At 38.4% G+C, this 18,550-nt stretch overlaps 1 long non-coding RNA gene across 1 annotated transcript in view; it reads left to right on the forward strand.

The window, feature by feature from the left end:
- The window catches only part of LOC140514388 (uncharacterized), a 45,455-nt gene that overhangs the window by 12,876 nt on the left and 14,029 nt on the right, over positions 1-18,550 (forward strand). The window contains exon 2 of the long non-coding RNA XR_011970586.1: positions 558-633. This is a non-coding gene — a long non-coding RNA (uncharacterized lncRNA). The remainder of the gene's footprint in view (positions 1-557; positions 634-18,550) is intronic.

Genomic DNA, 18,550 nt, shown 5'->3' on the forward strand with positions numbered 1-18,550 from the left:
GGTGCCTGGTTGGGGTAGCAGGGGATTAAGGCAATCACAAAGCAGGGATGTTTCCACCAAAGAACCAGCTTTTAGTTGTACTTACAGTGGATTGCATCCATGACTGAAACTGTTTTGTGTGATGCCTGTGGTGCCATTACCAAGATGCGATTACCAATTGCTATATGAAATTAGTTATGCATGAAATGAGGAGGAAGCATAAATACTTGCTGGGAGAGGCTGAGCACAGACTTTATCCTCATTGTCTTCCAGGTCCACTGATGGCTGTGCATAATTTAGACATAAAACTTTAATTTATTTTGAAGTCATAGAACTGGAAAGGACTTGCAGAGGTCATCTAGGACATCCCCCTGTTTCTAGCCACAAAGCAACAGAAAAAAAATACTACTCTCCATAGCATCTTGTTTCAATCTCCTATCAGTTTCTAGGTGTTGGAATGGAAACATATTCCAGTATTTGGTGATTTCAATAACAAAACATTCATAAATGACACTTTAATATAGCTCCATATAAGTTTATAGTTTAACACATACATTTACATTTGTTTTCTCTTCCAGGTCCCATGTTAATGCTGCAGGTATACATGGAAAGTATTATTAACCCCATTTTCCAGATGAGACCAACAGAGGTTGAGTGAGTTTTTCTTGACCACATCGCTATTAATGGTGCAGTTGGAATTCAAATTCATTCTAGAGTCCTAATCCAATTCTCTTTTTACTATACCAGACTATTTCTCTAAAAAAATTTATTAGGGAAGTTTTCATTGTGATATTATTCATGTGTACACTTACTACATGTTATATTATTACAGTACTTCATTTAATGAAGAAAATATTACCCAACAGAGTCATCGTCTTTAACAGATTTTAGAGATTGATGTGAAAAATTTGTTTCTGTATGTCTTCTTTGTTCACTCAACTTCTAAGAGAATAAATATCTGACCTGGGTTTTCTTTTCTTCTTTCTCTACATTACTTTAGTTGGTGATCTCATCAACTCCCCTGAATTTATCATCTCTATGCCGATGTTTCCCAAATCTACCTATCCCACCTCAGTCTCTCTGCTGACCTCAGATCTCTCATCTCCAATTACCTTTCAAACATCTTTAACTGGATGCCCAGTAGATACCTAAACTCAATATGTACAAAATGGAACTCATCTTTCCACTTAAACACTTTCTCCCTCCTACCTTCCCTGTTACTATAGGTGTAGGGAATGTTCAGGGAGGACCAGTAACTTTGGTGTGATGACTGCCAAGCCCTTTTGAGGGCTCTTTCTATCTTTGGTGTCCACCTGTTCCACCTAACTCTCGCCTGTGACTCCAAGAAGCTGTAGCATGGGCAGTGGCCACAACCTGGTAAGCCATTTTGGCTGATGGGCCAGACTAGGTTGAGGGTAACTAAGGATTCTCAGGTTCATTGGCGAATTAGGGGGGTGTCTACTCCAAACATGTGAAGACTTCATCTGGTGGAATGGGCAGAAGAGAACAATTTGTTCCAAAGGCCATGAAGGAAGATGAAGCAGTTGATGTGGAGTGCTTAGAGTTTGGTTGGACAATGAAGATGCCAAGGTCATTCACTGCATCCTGAGCCATCACCAGCCATCTTGACTCTGTCCTGCCACTGGACTATGATGACTCTGGAGGAGAGAGTGAGACTGATGACTTCTTGTGACGCTGCCTCACTTAAATCCAATTTACTCCCAAATCAAAAGATATCACCTATATCATTTCACTATTATGCCTCAAAGGCCTGTGGTGACAGGCAAGTGATGAAACAGTAGGTGCAGATACACTGGGAGCTGTAGTCACGACCCTACACACAGGCAGCCCAGACCATAGAGTCCTTTCTCACTGGAAGCAGCAATGGGACTTGGCAGCCCCCTGGGTTTCTGAGCAGCCTTTTAAGGATCTCACTTCTCACCTCCTGGTGTGAGGAAGGGGGCTAGAAAAGGTGCCCTAAACATTGCCTGCTTACCCAACCTTGGCCTAATTACCATGGTAGGCGGAGAATCCCTCTATGTTTTCCAAACACAAAAAAAATGTATAAAAACATCTGCAAAGATGATTGCAGTCACCATTGGCACATGAAAAGTGCACATACTAATTGACAACACAAAATCCAGTAGACCTGAAAAAAGAATTGCTCTTGTTGCAAGGAAACTCAACAGGTATTGCCTCAAAATAGCAGCCCTGAGTGAAACAAGGTTGGCAAATGAAGGCCAGCTTACTGAAGTTGGAGGTGGATACACCTTTTACTGAAGTGCGCCTAGTGAAGGGAAATGTGTGAAGCTGGCATGAGTTTTGCAAGCAAAACTAATCTAATCAGCATTGGTATGCCTGCCAAAAGGATTGACCATCAGGCTCATGACAATGTGATTGCCACTCGCAGGAAAATGCTAAGCTCATTAGTGCCTATGCTCCCATCATGACAAACCCTCATGAAGTTAAAGAAAAATTTTAGGAAGACTTAGAGACCCTTATCATTAGTGTGCCAAAAGAGGACAAGCTTATAATTCTGTGTGACTTTAATGCTAGAGTAGGCTCAGATTACCAGACTTGGCAGAAAGTCCTAGGGAGGAATGGAGTTGGAAACAGCAATAGCAATGTCATTTACTGCTGAAGACTTGTTTATCGCTTGACCTTCGTATCACCAACATTGTCTTCCATTTACCTAAATGCAATAAAACTTTCATGGGTGCACTCTTACAACAAATGCTGGCATCTAATAAATTATGTGATTGTAAGGAGAAGAGACAGTAAAGATGTAAGAGTGACAAAGGCAATATGTGGTGCACAGTGCTGGACTGATCATTGACTTATCCTTTCCAAGTTAAATATTTACATCCATCAAAAGCACTGCTCCCAAGGCAAAATGAGTATCAGAAGAATTAATGTCAACAAATTAGAGCTCTTCTCTGAACATGAATACTTTGCTGCTGACTTGGAGGGAAAGTTGAGCCAACACACAGTTGGCAACAGTAGAGCAGAAAAGGAGTGGGCAGCTGTCAGAGATTTGGTGTACAGCATTGCATTTGCTCATTTGGGTCAGAACACTTGCAAACACCAGGACTGGAAAATGATGGGGAAATTCAGATGCTGCTAAATGAAAAACAAGAACTCCACAGGATTTACCAGCAGGATGGTTCATAAGCAGCATTTAATTCCATCAAAAGCAAAGTACAAGCAAAATTTAGAAAGATGCAGGATTCCTGGCTCACTAAGAAATGAAATTCAGTTTTATCCTGATAGTAACAATCCAAAATACTTTTATGATTCCCTGAAAGCTATTTATGGACCAGAAACCTATGGTGCATCAAAACTACTCAGTGCTCATGGAGCCACATTGATTAGTGATGAGGACATGATCCTAGAGAGATGGACTGAACACTTCCATAGTGTTCTCAACAGACCATCATCAATCAATGCTGAGACTACTGACTGCTTACCTCAGGTTGAAGTCAATCCCCCCTTAGCTGAACTTCCAACTGAAGAAGAGATTTTGAGGGCCATTAGGCTCCTTTCACGTGACAAAGCACCTGCTGCTGATTCAATTCCAGCTGAGATTTACAAGGTAGGGGGACCATTGCTCATACAAAAGCTGACTGAAATTTTCCAAAAGAAGGTTATCCCCTCGGAGTTCAAGAATGCCTCTATTGTGCATCTCCATAAGAGTAAAGGGAATAGATTGTTCTGTGACAATCACAGAGGGTTCTCTCTCTTAGTCATTGCTGGTAAAATTCTTGCTAGAGTCCTCCTTAGTAGTCTGATCCTTCACCTGGGAGATGCGCATATACCTGAGAGCCAGTGTGGCTTCAGAAAGGGCCGGAGAAGAGTCAATATGGTGTTTGCTGCCCAACAATTCCAGAAGAAGTGCCAGGAGCAGAACAGAGGTCTGTACACAACTTTTGTAGGTCAGATCAAGGTCTTTGACACTTTTAGTCATGAGGACTTATGGAAAATTATGTCAAAATTTGGTTGCCTGGAGAGGTTCATCAATATTGTACGTCAATTTCATGATGGCATATTTACCTGGTTTTTGGATAATGGACAAAGCTCTCATTCCTTCCAAATAACCAGTGGAGTGAAACAGGGCTGTGTGCTTACTGTCATGTATTTAGCATAATGTTTTCAGCCATGTTGACAAATGCTTTCAATGAGGATGAACACAGCATGAAGGTCAACTACCGTACTGATGGTAAGTTCTTCCATTTGAAAAGGTTACAAACCAAGACTAAAGTGGAAGGAGTGTTGGTGCATGATTTTCTGTTTGCAAATGATTGTACACTCAATGCAGCCTCTGAAGCTAAAGATGCAACGAAGTATGGATCAGTTCTCTGCTGTTTCTGCTAATTTTGGCCTAATGATTAACACCAAAGAAACAAAGGTGCTCCATCAGCCCATATGAAAAGATTCCTCTGTCCATCCTCTTTTTGAAACCATTCTCCCCTCTTAGCTGACTTTTGCTGCATTGGAAAGAGCATTGGATTTTTAATCAGGATAGACCTGAGTTCAAGTTTCACCTCAAACACTTACTAGCTGTGTGACCAGCAGAAGTCATTTGCTTCAGTTCAGTTTTCTCATCTGGAAAATGGGTATAATAACAGCACCTACCTTCTAGAATTGTAAGGATCAAGCAAAATATTATATATATATATATATATATAATTTTTTTACATATATATATAATTATTTACACACACACACACACACACACACACACACACACACACACACACACACACCACCCTTACATGGAACCATGGGTTACAACCAACGGAGAAATTTTGAATGCTGTGAATAAGTACACATTGACAATGAGATTGATGCACGCATTGCCAGAGCTAGCTCAGTGTTTTGGAGGCTCCAAAGAAAGGTTTGTGAGAGAAGAGGTATTAGACTGACTACCAGATTGAAGGTCTACAGAGCCGTTGTGCTGACCTTATTGTTATATGCTTGTGAAACATGGACAGTCTACCAGTGCCATGCCAGGAAACTGAATCTCTTCCATTTGAACTGTCTTGGAAAGATTCTGAGGATCACTTGGCAGGATAAGGTACCAGACACTGAAGTCCTTGCTCAAGCTGAACTGCCAAGCATTCAAACTATGCTTCAGAGAGCGCAACTCCAATGGACTGGCCACCTTGTTTGAATGCAAAATGTACCCTTGCATGGGGCAAGCGATCACATGGTGTCCAGAAGAAACAATGAAAGGACACTCTCAAGGTCTCTCTCAAGAACTTTGGGTTCGACTGTGCAACATGGGAGACACTGGCACAGCGCTGCTTAGCATGGTGTGCCCACATAAGAAAAGGTGCTGTGCTTTTTGAGCAAAGCAGAATTGAGACAGCACAAAGTAAACTGCAGGATGTGCAAATTTGGGATATCCACTCCAAATATTCATATGGACTATCTGTGCCCAACCTGTGATAGAGCATTTCGAGATCCCATTGGTCTGATCAGCCACAGTCGGACACACTGAAACTTCACTTTACAATGGTGATGCCATTTTGGTCCTCTTTGAAGACGGAGAGCAACCAACCAAACAACAGAACAACATCATCATTCCAGTCTCTCTGGCTCACAACCTAGAAACTACCTCTTACCTCTGCCCCCTCCAGCACCATCTAAGTTGTTGTCAAAGCCTGTCAATTTCACAATGGAAACATCTCTTAAATATGACACATTTTTCCTTTGACACTGTCATCACTCTAGTCTATTCCCTCATCATGTCATGTCTAGATTATTTCATTAGCCTGCTGGTGAGTTTGCCTACCTCAGTTCTCACCCTCTTCTCTAATCTATCCACTATTTAGCTAAAGAGATTTTCTAGAAGTGCAGGTCCAATTATGTTACTCCTCCCCCACTCAATACATTTCAGTGTCTTCCTATAGCCTCCAGATTGAATATAAAATGCTTTGTTAGACATTTGAAGCTCTTCATAACTTAGCTCCCTCCTGCCTTTCAAGTGTTCTTATACTTTACTCCCCAACATGTACTTTTTGATCCAGAGACACTGGCCTGTTGGCTGTTTCATGAACAAGACAATCCATCTCTCAACTCAGAGAATTTGCTCTGAGACATACCGTGCCTTGAACACTCTGCCTCCTCAGCTCCAACTGCTGATGTCAATGGGATTTCTTTTCCCTCAAGTTCAAACTAAAATACTGCTTTCTACAGGAAACCTTCCCCAACCCCTCTTAATTCTACTAGCTTCCTTCTATTAATCATTTTCTTTTTATCCTCTGTATAACTTGCTTTGTATATATTTGTGTGTATGTTGTCTCTCTCTTAATATTGTAACTTCTTTGAAGAAAAGGATTGTCTTTTGCCCCTTTTTTGTATTCCCAGTGATTAGCACAGCATCCAGCACATAGTAAGTGTTTAGGAAATGTGAATCAATTGATGAGATAATGCCCGCTTGAATTATCCTTCAGTTTGAAGTACTTTTGCCTTCCTTAGGTCTTTATTAATATATACAGTTCCTATGTACTTATGTGTTAATTTATATATGACAGTTTTATATCTCCATCTTCTGTGTTTGATCTTGGGCAAGGTATTTCACCTCTGCTGAACTCAGCTCTCATTTCAAATGATGAATTTGAATTTTTTTTCAAAAATGAATTCAGACTAATGAATCCATAAGGTCTCTCCCTGTTAAATGGAATAGATTGAAAGTAAGAGCTCAAAGTTAAAATCTATTGCTTATTTCACTAATTACGCTGTTATCTTAGATTAATTCTTGTATTTTAGGAATCACATATACTGTTTACCTGATTATTGGTCATCTCCAGCACTTTGTAAAATATCTTCAATAAGGTCTCACCACATCTTGAAACTGTACTACTTCCAAAATGCTAAATCATAAAATTTCACTTTCTTAAAACATCACATACTTACAACTCACTCTAATACATAGTTGTTAACTAAGTGTTAAGATAAGTTGTTATGTGCTAAAAGAATTCAAGTATTATTAGTGTCCTTTAAATATCACTGACTTAGACTAGACCCCTAATGTCCTTATGGCTTTTACTAGTCAGAAGTTGTTTTTTTAAGATTGACTTTGTACTCTTGTAGAATCATGTGGTCTCATGGCTTTCTGTCCTAGCTTTAGTTTTCTTATCTGTAAATGGGTATAACAATAGCATTCCTTTGACAAAGTTTTGGTGAATATCACACAAACGTAAAGTGCTTTGATAATCTTGAAGTGCTATGCAAATGCTAACTATTATTAACAACAATAATTTCTTGCTATTCTCTATTGCTGGGTACTATCCACAGTCTGATTCCTTAGATTTTTTTTTTCCTCCAGTCATGCCATATGTCACTGGAAAAAGTCATGGGACTGATCTCATTTAACAATACAAATTTAAAATATATAAGTACAGCTGGGACCTTGCCACTGCTCAAAACTCCTTCTTGTTTGTTTCTTATGGTTTCCTATCTTATTTCTATAGTGATTCTTCTAATCCCTTTCTTTTGTTCTTAACCCACTATTCTACACCCAAAATTTCCCATAATAGATGACGTAATTTCCTTACTTGAATGAGGAGAGGGAAGTCATAGAATGTCAGTTCCATTAATGTCTTCCTATAATGCATTGAACATAGTTGGTTCTCTTTTTAACTATTTTTATTTATTTCATTATGTATCTCCCAATTACATATAAAAACTTTTTAATAATCACTTTTTAATATTTTGAATTTCATATTCTCTCCCTCCCTCTCACCCTTACCCTTTCCTTGTGAAGGCAAACTATGTGATTTTGACTATACAAATGAGGTCAGGCGAAACATTTCTCCATATTGGTTATGTTGCAAAGAAAACTCAAAATAAAACAATGGAGTGATTTGCCATTTCCTTCTCCAACTCATTTTACAGATGAGAAAACTGATACAAACAAGGTTAAATGACTTCCTCAGGGTAACACAGCTAGTAAGTGTCTGAGAACAGATTTGAGTTCAGGAAGATGAGGCTTCCTGATTACAGGCCCAGCACTCTATCTCCTGGACCACTTACCTGCTGATGAAATCCTACAAAGCTAATTACAGCTTCAATTTCTGGAAGGAGTTTAGTTCTTTAAGGAAGCCAATGTTTGTTTTTGTAAGTGATAAAAATCTTTCAAGTTAGTAGTTACCCCTTATTTATTATTTATTCTATATTAACTCAGTCTGTAATGAATTATATTTGCTTTAAATAATTTGCACCATGCCCTTTATTCTAGATTCAAATATTTTAACTAATGAACCAGAAAGTTAATCCACTGTCATTTTACTCAGAAAACAAAAAGAAATTCTTAGTAGCATGTGTGCAGATGATAAATGAATCAGTACCTTTACTGTAGAGTCATAGGAGAGAAAGAACGAAAGAAAAAAAGAAAGGTAGTTTCTCACAGACAAGCCCATTGTAACATTTGCCTACCTTTACCCTGTTGTACCAGGTTTATTTTAGAGCATTAAAAATATAACCACACAGATTTAGATGACAATGGGTCAAAGACATAAGTTCTGTGTGAACTTAGACCAAATATAAAATTTGATTTTTATTCCATTAGCTTACATTATTGAGTCACATTTAGAAGTCATATCTAATTATAGAATGGCAAAAAACAACTAAGTACATAGTTTTGTATTTTCATAGTACTTAATATCCATTATCTCATTTAATCTTCAAATTCATTCTTTGAGTTGTGTTGTAAATTTTATTAACCTAATTTTTAGATGAGGATACTAAGCCCTAGAGAAGTTAGGGTGAATGGTTTATGTTTACATTAACTGGCAGAGCTGAGTTTCAAACCTAAGCCCTCTAATTCCAGGTGCAGGGAGGGTTTTTTTGTTTGTTTGTTGTTGTTTTGCAAACAACACTTTCTTCTCTTCAAACTTCTGGCTCTAGAGTTCATTAGTATACCTTGCAGTGTTAAACTTCTTTCAATTGTCATCTACCCTTGAATCCCAAGCTCCTTTATCCTGTCATTACTCATTCCTTTCCAAACCTTAAACCCCAATCTGTATTCTTTCTCTCCACTAGGCGTCCTACTCCTGCTCATAACCTAGAGAAGTGCTTGAGGAAATAGATTCACTGTATTGAATGGGTCCACTACAAAATTATTTTATCCAGTCTCAGCTGAGTCTTTTATATGATGAGCCAATTATTAGTTTACTTGTCCTTGTCTGATTCTCTGTTGTTCTCTTGAGTAGTTGGCTGTTCTAAAGTTCTCTCCTCAAATTACCCAGACCAATCCTTCTCAGTAAAATATCTCAATTCATACTTTCCTGGTAATGAAAAAAATGATTGTAGGATTTAAGGTTACTGTAGGCTTATGCTTAGAATCTTATGCTTTCTCCCCTAATTCCGTATCTCAAAAACTCTTAACATTCCTCTCTTTCATTCTATTCTCATTATCCTCTCTCTATTAATGCTTCCTGCAGCTTGCCCTGTTCATTATAGAATCTTTCTCTCTACTATTCAAAGTTTCCTTGCTCTTCTAACACTGAAGTCTGATTACATGGACTTTGTATCCTTCTTGGTTGCTTATAGGTATGATTAGATCTTTCACCAATTTTTAGTAATTCACTTATTTTGTTTTCCACATTCACTTCCACAAGATTTTGAGTTTCAAATTTCCTCCCCATCTCTCCCCTCCCCCACTCCAGGACAGTGTGTACCATTATCCCCAATCTGCCCTTTGCCAGTCTAACTTATTTCCAATTTGCATGCAAAAACAATTTTTAACATTCATATTTAAAGTTTTGAGTTCCATATTCTCTCCCTTCCTCCTTACCCACCCACCCTCGTTGTTAAAGCCAGCAATTCAATGTAGGCCATATATGTGCAGCCATGCAAAACACATCCATAATAATTATGTTGCAAAAGACTAACTACAGTTCCCTGTGTCCTTTCCTGTCCTCCATTTACTCCATTCTCTCTCTTGACTTGTCCTCCCACAACAGTGCTTGCTTCTGATTATCCCTTTTCTCAATTTACTGTCCCTTCTATTATCTTCCCTCTCCTATTTCCTTTCCCCTGCCTTCCTGTAGGTTAAGATAGATTTCCATACCAAATTTACTGTGTATTATTCTCTCTTGATGCCAAGTCTGATAAAAGTAAGGCTCATTTATTCCCTCTCATATTCCCTCTCTTCCTCTCCATTGTAAAAGCCTTTCCTTGCTTCTCTTATGTGAGATGCTTTACTAGATTCCATATCTCCCTTTCTATTTTTTCCCAGTACATTCTTCTCAACACTTTATTTTTTATGCATTCTCCCTTCATCTTCAGTTCACCCTGTGCCCTTCATCTATCTATCCATCCATCTATCTATCTATCTGTCTATCTATCTATCTATCTATCTATCTATCTATCTATCTATCTATCATCTATCTATACATATATGCATACATACATACATATATATGTACACACACGTATATATGTATGTATGCATGTATGCATATTCCCTCTAACTACCCTAATATTGAAAAAGGTCTCATGAATTACACATATCATCTTTCTATGTTGGAATGTAAACAATTAAACATTGATGAATCCCTTATGGCTTCACTTTCCTGTTTACCTTCTCATATTTTTCTTGATGCTTGTATTTGAAAGTCAAATTTTTTTTTCAGCTCTGGTCTTTTCAATAAGAATGATTTGAAGTTGTCTATTTCACTGAAATTCCATTTCCCCTCCTGAAGTTTATACTCAGTTTTGCTAGGTAGGTGATTCTTGGTTTTAAGCCTCGCTCATTTGACCTCTGGAATATCATATTCCAAGACCTTAAATCCTTTAGTGTAGAAGTTGCTAAATCCTGTATTATCCTGATTCTATTTTCACAGTATTTGAATTGTTTCTTCCTGGCTGCTTGTAATATTTTCTCCCTTACCTCGGACCTCTGGAATTTGCATACAATAATCCTAAGAGTTTTCCTTTTGGGATCTCTTTCAGAAGGTGATCAGTGGATTCTTTCCATTTTTATTTCATCCTCTGGTTCTAGAATATCATGGCAGTTTCCCTTGATAATTTCTTGAAAGATGATGTTTAAGCTCTTTTTTGATCATGGTTGTCAGGTAGGCTAATGATTTTTAAGTTATCTCTTCTGAATCTGTTTTCCAGGTCAGTGATATTTCCAATGAGATATTTCTTTTTTTTTCTTTTTTTATAATATTATTTTATTTTAAATCATAATAGAAGGAAATGCTACATTTCAGCTAGATATTAGTGAAAATAAAGATGTACTTTTTCCCTACCCAAATTTAAAGAACCTCTTCCCTGGAATCTACCCATGGAGCCCACATTAAGATCCCCTGCTCTAAGGCTATAAACTGGCAACTTATATTGGAAAATGGAACTTCTTCATCCAGGTTTAACCTACATTAATGAAATTACATGGTTAGTCCCCATTCCCTCTCTTGTCTTTCACCTTATTTAACTCACCCCATCCTTTTAGTCTGCTGAGAACTGCAGATATGACAACAAACAAGACCATGGGACCTGATCATCTCAAAGATTCTCACAACACTCACATTCTATGATCCCAGTCATATTCCACTACATTAACAACTTAACTCTCTGAAGTTCTTTTCCCCCTTCTTCCCCTTGGGTGGGCACCTTTCTTTCCTGCTCCCCCTTTAATAGATCCCCTTTATGTGTTGTTTCCTCCTATTCTTTTTTTAAAATTTATTTATTTATAAAAATTTATTTAAGTTTTCAACATTCGTTTCCACAAAATTTTGGGTTCCAAATTTTCTCCCCATTTCTTCCCTCACCCCACCCCAAAACGCTGAGCATTATAATTACCCCATATCACCTATCTGTCCTCCTTCTAACATCCCTCCTTTCCCTTATCCCCATCTTCTCTTTTGTCCTGAAGGGCAAGATAAATTTCTATAACCCATTACATGTATTTATTATGTCCTCGTTGCAAGAACAATACTCAACAGTTGTTCTTAAAACTTTGAGTTCCAGCTTCTCTTCATCCCTCCCTCCCCACCCATTCCCTTTGGGAAGGCAAAGAATTCAATATAGGCCATATCTGTGTAGTTTTTCAAATGACTTCCATAATAGTCGTGTTGTGTAAGACTATTTCCCTCCATCCTATCCTTCCCCCCGTTTCTTCTATTCTCTCTTTTGATCCTATCCCTCCTCAAGCATGCTCCCTCCTCCCACTGCCCTCCTTTCCATTATCCCCCCCACCCTGCTTATCGCCTTCTCCCCCACTATCCTCTATTGTAAGATAGGTTTTCATACCAATATGAGTATGCATTTTATTCCTTCCTTTAGTCGAATGTGATGAGAGTAAGCTTCATGTTTTTTTCTCTCACCTCCCCTATTTTTCCCTCCACTGAAAAGTCTTTTACTTACCTCTTTTATGAGAGATAACTTGCCCCATTCCATTTCTCCCTTTCTCCTCCCAATATATTTCTCTCTCACTGCTTAATTTCATTATTTTAAGATAAGATCCCATCGTATTCAATTCACTCTGTGCTTTCTCTATCTGTGTGTGTGTGTGTGTGTGTGTGTGTGTGCAATCCTACTGACTACCCAGATACTGAAAAAAGTTTCAAGAGTTACAAATATTGTCTTTCCCTATAGGAATGTAAATAGTTCAAGTTTAGTAAGTCCCTTATGATTTCTCTTTGCTGTTCAACTTTTCATGCTTCTCTTCATTCTTGTGTTTGAAAGTCAGATTTTCTGTTCAGCTCTGGTCTTTTCATCAAGAATGCTTGAAAGTCCTCCATTTCATTGAAAGACCAATTTTTCCCCCGAAGTGTTATACTCAGTTTTGCTGGGTAGGTGATTCTTGGTTTTAATCCTAGTTCCTTTGACTTGTGGAATGTCATATTCCATGCCCTTCTATCCCTTAATGTAGAAGCTGCTAGATTTTTTTGTTATCCTGATTGTATTTTCACTATACTTGAATTGTTTCTTTTGAGCTGCTTGTAATATTTTCTCCTTGATCAGGGAACTCTGTTCCTAGGAGTTTCTCTTTTTGGATTTCTTTCAGGAGGTGATCGGTGGATTCTTTCGATATTTATTTTTCCCCTGGTTCTAGAATATCAGGGCAGTTTTCCTTGATATTTCATGAAAGATGGTGTCTTGGCTCTTTTTTGGATCATGGCTTTCAGATAGTCCCATAATTTTTAAATTGTTTCTCCTGGATCTATTTTCCAGGTCAGTTGTTTTTCCAGTGAGGTATTTCACATTCTCTTCTATTCTTTGATTCTTTTGGTTTTGTTTTGTGATTTCTTGGTTTCTCATAACGTCATGAGCCTCCTTCTGTTCCATTCTAATTTTGAAAGAACTATTTTCTTCAGTGAGCTTTTGGACCTTCTTTTCCATTTGGCTAATTTTGTTTTTTAAAGCATTCTTCTCCTCATTGGCTTTTTGAACCTCTTTTGCCAATTGAGTTAGCCTATTTTTAAAGGTGTTATTTCCTCCAGCATTTTTTTGGGTCTCCTTTAGCAAAGTGTTGATCTGCTTTTCATGCTTTTCTTGCATCTCTCTCTTTTCTCTTCCCAGTTTTTCCTTCACCTCTCTTACTTGATTTTCAAAGTCAAGTAAGCTTTTCCATGGGCTGAGCCCAATGAATATTTATTTTGGATGTTTCGATATAGAAGCCTTGACTTTTATGTCTTTCCCTGATGTTAAGCATTCTTCCTCATCAGAAAGGATAGGAGAAGACATCTGTTCACCAAGAAAGTAACCTTCTATGGTCTTATTTTTTTCCCTTTTTGGGGCATTATTTCCAACCAGTTACTTGACTTTTGGGTCCTTTGTCAAGAGTAGGGTATACTCTGGGAATCTGTGAGATCTCAGTTCCTCCAAAGTGGCACTATCACGCGTGTACTGTTCTAGATGCAGAGAGGAATTTTTGTGCCCAGAATCTTAGCAGTTACCTCTCCACAACCACCTGACCTCCAGTTCCACCAAGTCATCACTGGGGGCTGATTTTCAGATAAGCTGAATGGGCAGGGCTGCCATTCAGTGTAAGACAAAGACCAGGGCCTCCACACATGGCAGAGGCAAGACTCAGCTCCTCAATGCTCCCAGGGGTTTTTACACTCCAACAATGTATGCAGGCTGATTTAGGGGCTGAGAACTGCTGCTACCTGCCTGATGTGGCCTCTGTGGGCCGCTGCCTAACTCCAGAGCTATGGAAGGCCCTTCTCCCTTTTTGGTCAGCTGAAAAAACCCATCACTGACCTTTGGCGCCTGTGGGTTCAGGGATCTTCAAATCTGCTGCTGCTGGGACTGGGGATTCTGTGACTGGAGATTCTGCTCCTGAGGGCTGTTCGGGAGCTGTGCTCTGCCAGACCAAGGCTGGGTTGGCCTCTGCTCTGCCTCTGGTGCATCTGATATTTTTGTGGGCCTTTCAGGTCACCCTGGGCTGGAAATCTCCTCCACTCTGTTGTCCTCCACTTCTGCTCCTCCAAAATTTGTTTAGAGTTCCTCTCTACAGGTATTTTATGGGCTGTTTGGGGAGGCCCTCTGTGTGTGTGTGTCTGTCTGTCTACTCTGCCATCTTCCCCAATGACATATTTCACATGCTTTTCTATTTTTAAAATTTGTTTGTTTTATAATTTATTGATTTCTCATAAACTCATTATCTTCCATCTGTTCCATTCTGATTTTGAAGGAATCATTTTCTTCAATGAGCTTTTGGACCTCCTTTTCCATTTGACCAACTGTGCTTTTTTAAGGCATTCTTCTCATTGACTTTTTGGTTGTCTTTTGCCATTTGAATTAGTCTTTTTTTTAAAGTGTTATTTTCTTCAGCATTTTTGAAGGTCTCCTTTAGCAAACTATTGACTTGTTTTTCATGATTTTCTTGCATCACTCTTATTTCTCTTCCATTTTTTCCTCTACTTCTCTTACTTGTTTTTCAAAATGTTTTTAAGCTCTTCCATGGCCTGAGAAAATTTTACATTTTTCTTGGAGGCTTTGGATGTAGAATGTCTTGATGTCTTCCTCTGCTTATATGCTTTGATCATTCTCATAGTCAGATAATACCTTTTCATCGACAAAATAGTCTTCTATAGTCTTCTATGCCCCCCTTTTGGTCACAGCCAATTAATTGACCTCTGAACACCTTGTTAATTGGAGGGTGAAGTGCCCCAAGTTTCAAGGGCTTTGTGCAAGTACTTTCAGAGATATCTCCAGGGACCTGTAAATTCTCAGCTACTCCAAAATGAAGTAATCAAAGGAGAATTGTTTACTTTTTTCCTGACTTCCTCTCTGGTCTGTTAGCAACCACAAGCACTCTTTTCTGCCCTAGGTCTGAGAGTAAGATTCCTTTTCCACAGTTGCCACCACCTCTGCCCAGCCTGTGACCTAGATCAGCCACTAGATTCCCCCACCTTCTGCAGGCAGAGAGCTCCAGAAGCAATCACTGCTGCAGCAATGACTGCCACCACCATGGGTCTGGAGCCAGACAACCTCCCTCTCTCACCTAGGTGAGAGACCTTGCCCACTGCCCTTTGAAGATGTCTTTATGATTGTGGGTTGAGAAGTCTGAAAACCATGGTGCAGTGATTCAGTGCCCTAAGGCCTCCTCCAGTCCTGTTTGTGTGCATCTGGCCCAAACTGGGCTGTAATCTGCTCCACTCCTAGAGCAATAGACTACTACTGTTGACATTCCAGATTGTCTTGGGCTGAAAAATCTGTTTCACTCTGTCATGTTGTGGTTTCTGTTGTTCCAAAGTTTGTTCAGAATCAGTTTTACAGGTATTTTGATGAGTTTGGATGGAGATCTCAGACAGGTCCCTGCTTTTACTCTACAATCTTGGTTCTGCCCTCTCTAGATCTTTCATCTTTAAAAAATAATCCAACAATATATCCCACTACACTCTCAATATATATTTTCCCTCCTTTCCCCATAAAAACTCTTACCCTATATTTGTTGCCTACACTTTTTCATCTACTTTTCACATCTTATCCCTTTGAAATCTGGCTTCTTTTCTTGTAACTTGAATGAAAATGTGCTCTCCAGGGTCAGCAAAAAAACAAAACAAACCCAATAGCATCTCTTTACTGCTAAATTCATTGGCACTTTCTCTACCTTCACCCCACTTGAGTTCGCTGGAGTGTCTAGCACTATTGAGTAGACCCTCTTTTCCAATTTTTTAAAAGTGCCCTTATACTTCTCTTCCTATTTGCTTAATTTGCCCTCTTTTGTTTCCTTTGCTGGATCATCAGTCCTTATATTTGTGCTCCCTATGATTGGACATACCCAAGAGTTTTTTTCTTAATTCTACCCTTCTCTCCCTAAATACTCTTTACTGTTATCAGACCCCATGGATTCAACTCTTAGCTCTATGCACAAGATTCTTAAATCTGCATATTCAGACTTCTCTCTCCTGAGACCCAGGCCTTTGTCTCCAATTGTATATCCCAGAGTTATCTCAAACTCACCATGTCTAAAACTGATCTCATTAGCTTTCCCTCTAAGTCTCCTTATTTTTGTTGAGAGCAAAAGTATTTATTTTTAATTCAGTAGGTTGAGCTCTTTGTGTACTCACTGATTATTTGACAAAGTCTCTTTCCTCAAAAAAATTAATTTAGTCCAGACAATAATACATACTCATTGATAAATATAACATAAATTGAATGTGGTAAGTTCAGAAGATCAAGATAAAGTGTAATAAATCATATGAAGTAAAAGGAATACTTTGTGCTTTGGGGGCATGGGGAATTCAGAGAAAGTAACACTTGAATTGTACTTTGAAACACAGATAGTATGAGAGTAGGCTGAGATGGTAGATTAGGGCATTCCAGTAATGAGATAAAAAGTGTGAGAAAAGCTTCCCAGTGTCAAGAGGATAGTGAATGTATTTGGGACACGGTAAAAAGTCTACTTGACTTGAAATGTAGAGTACGTGAAATAGATTAATATTCTACGTAACTGGAAAAATTAGTTGAAAACAATTCTAGTGAGTTTGGTAACCTAGACTAAGGGAATGGATTTTAATCAATACGTCAATAGCAACATAAAGCCATTGAAGGCTTTTGAGCAGGAGTTATGTGATTAGACTGGTGTAGTAGGAAGATGAATCTGGTAGCAGTGTGAAGGCAAAGCATGGATTGAACAAACGGGAGCTCACCACAAAACCCATAAGAATAGAAGGAAGGGCATGGATACAAGACATATTTTTGGAGGCAGGATCAACTGTGCTTGGCAAAATAATTGAATGTGGCTGTGAGTGAGGGAGAGGAAATTATAAATAGTGATTTTGAGATTTCAAGCCCATACGACTAGTAAAATACTTCTATTTGCAAGACTGTCCTTGAAATATAATTTAAGGTTTCTTTTCTTCCTTCCTTTCTTCTCTTCTTCTTTCTTTGACTATCTTCATGCCTTGCTACTGCAAAGATTCATTTATCTATCCTCTTCCAAATCTGGCTGTGAAAAACGTAATCAAATCAACAGCTGAAAAAAAAAAAAAAACTCTTCCCTGACATCTTGTATACATGCTTTCTTTCCCTATTCTTGAAGGATTATATATCTATCTTTTTAAATTTCATTTTTCTCCCCAGTGCTTAATCCAGTGTCTAGTATATTATATATGCTCAGTAAATGTATTTTCATTCCTTCTTCTTAATCCATATATAAGTCTGAAGACTATTTACTTCCTTATATTAGTAAATATTTTAAGATTCAGTTACAAATGTTTAGTGGTTATTAAAAAAACAAAAAAAACAAAAAAAAAAAAACCCAACTTTCCAAGAGTCCACAAAATGCATAGAGCCTGCCTTTAGCACCTAAAACCTAGGCCTAGGAAGTAATGGAAAATGCAGCAGAAGATGTGGTAGACTATGGACACATTTGGGAATCAGCAAAGTTTCTAATTAAGGCAATTGTTTCAACAAAGTTTCAGATTAAAAAATAAACCCTCAAAGCTCAATACGAAGTTGCTATCTTTTGAATTTTTTCAGCACTTGGAATAGGGTTCCAGGATGATTCACAGGTTGCAAGTCTGAGAGACTGCGAGGAGATTGTTGCCCTTTAGAGTGATAGACTAAGTGGAGGAAAGTTGGGAGGGAAGATGATGGGTTCTCTTTAGGGAATATTAATATTAATAGTAATAATTAATATTAGTGCTTAAGTCTTAATGCTTAAGAACTAAGCATCTTGTTCAAGATGTCTGAAAAGCAGTTTGAGATGTCAGATTGGAAATCAGCTATGAGTTTTGGGCGGGATGCATAGAGTTGAGAATCATCAGTATAGAGAAAACAACTAAATCCATGAGAGCTGATGAGATCACCAAATAAAATGGTGTGGAGTGAGAAATAAGAAGGCTCAGGACAGAACCCTGGGGGACTTCTATGATTAGAGGATATGATATGGAAGATGATGTGTCAAAGGAGGAAGAGGAATAGTCTGATAAAGAAAAATAAGAACCAGGAAACAATGAATGTCTTAAAAACCGAGAGAGAAGAGGAGAACGTGTTTGATAATATCAAAGGCTGCAGCAAGGTCAAGGAGAATAAGGGTGGAGAAAAGGCCATTGGATTTGCCAAATTACAAAAAAAACAACAACAACAACAACAAAAAACCACT

The sequence above is a fragment of the Notamacropus eugenii genome, chromosome 7, assembly GCF_028372415.1.
Source record: "Notamacropus eugenii isolate mMacEug1 chromosome 7, mMacEug1.pri_v2, whole genome shotgun sequence".
Taxonomy (NCBI): Eukaryota; Metazoa; Chordata; class Mammalia; order Diprotodontia; family Macropodidae; genus Notamacropus; species Notamacropus eugenii.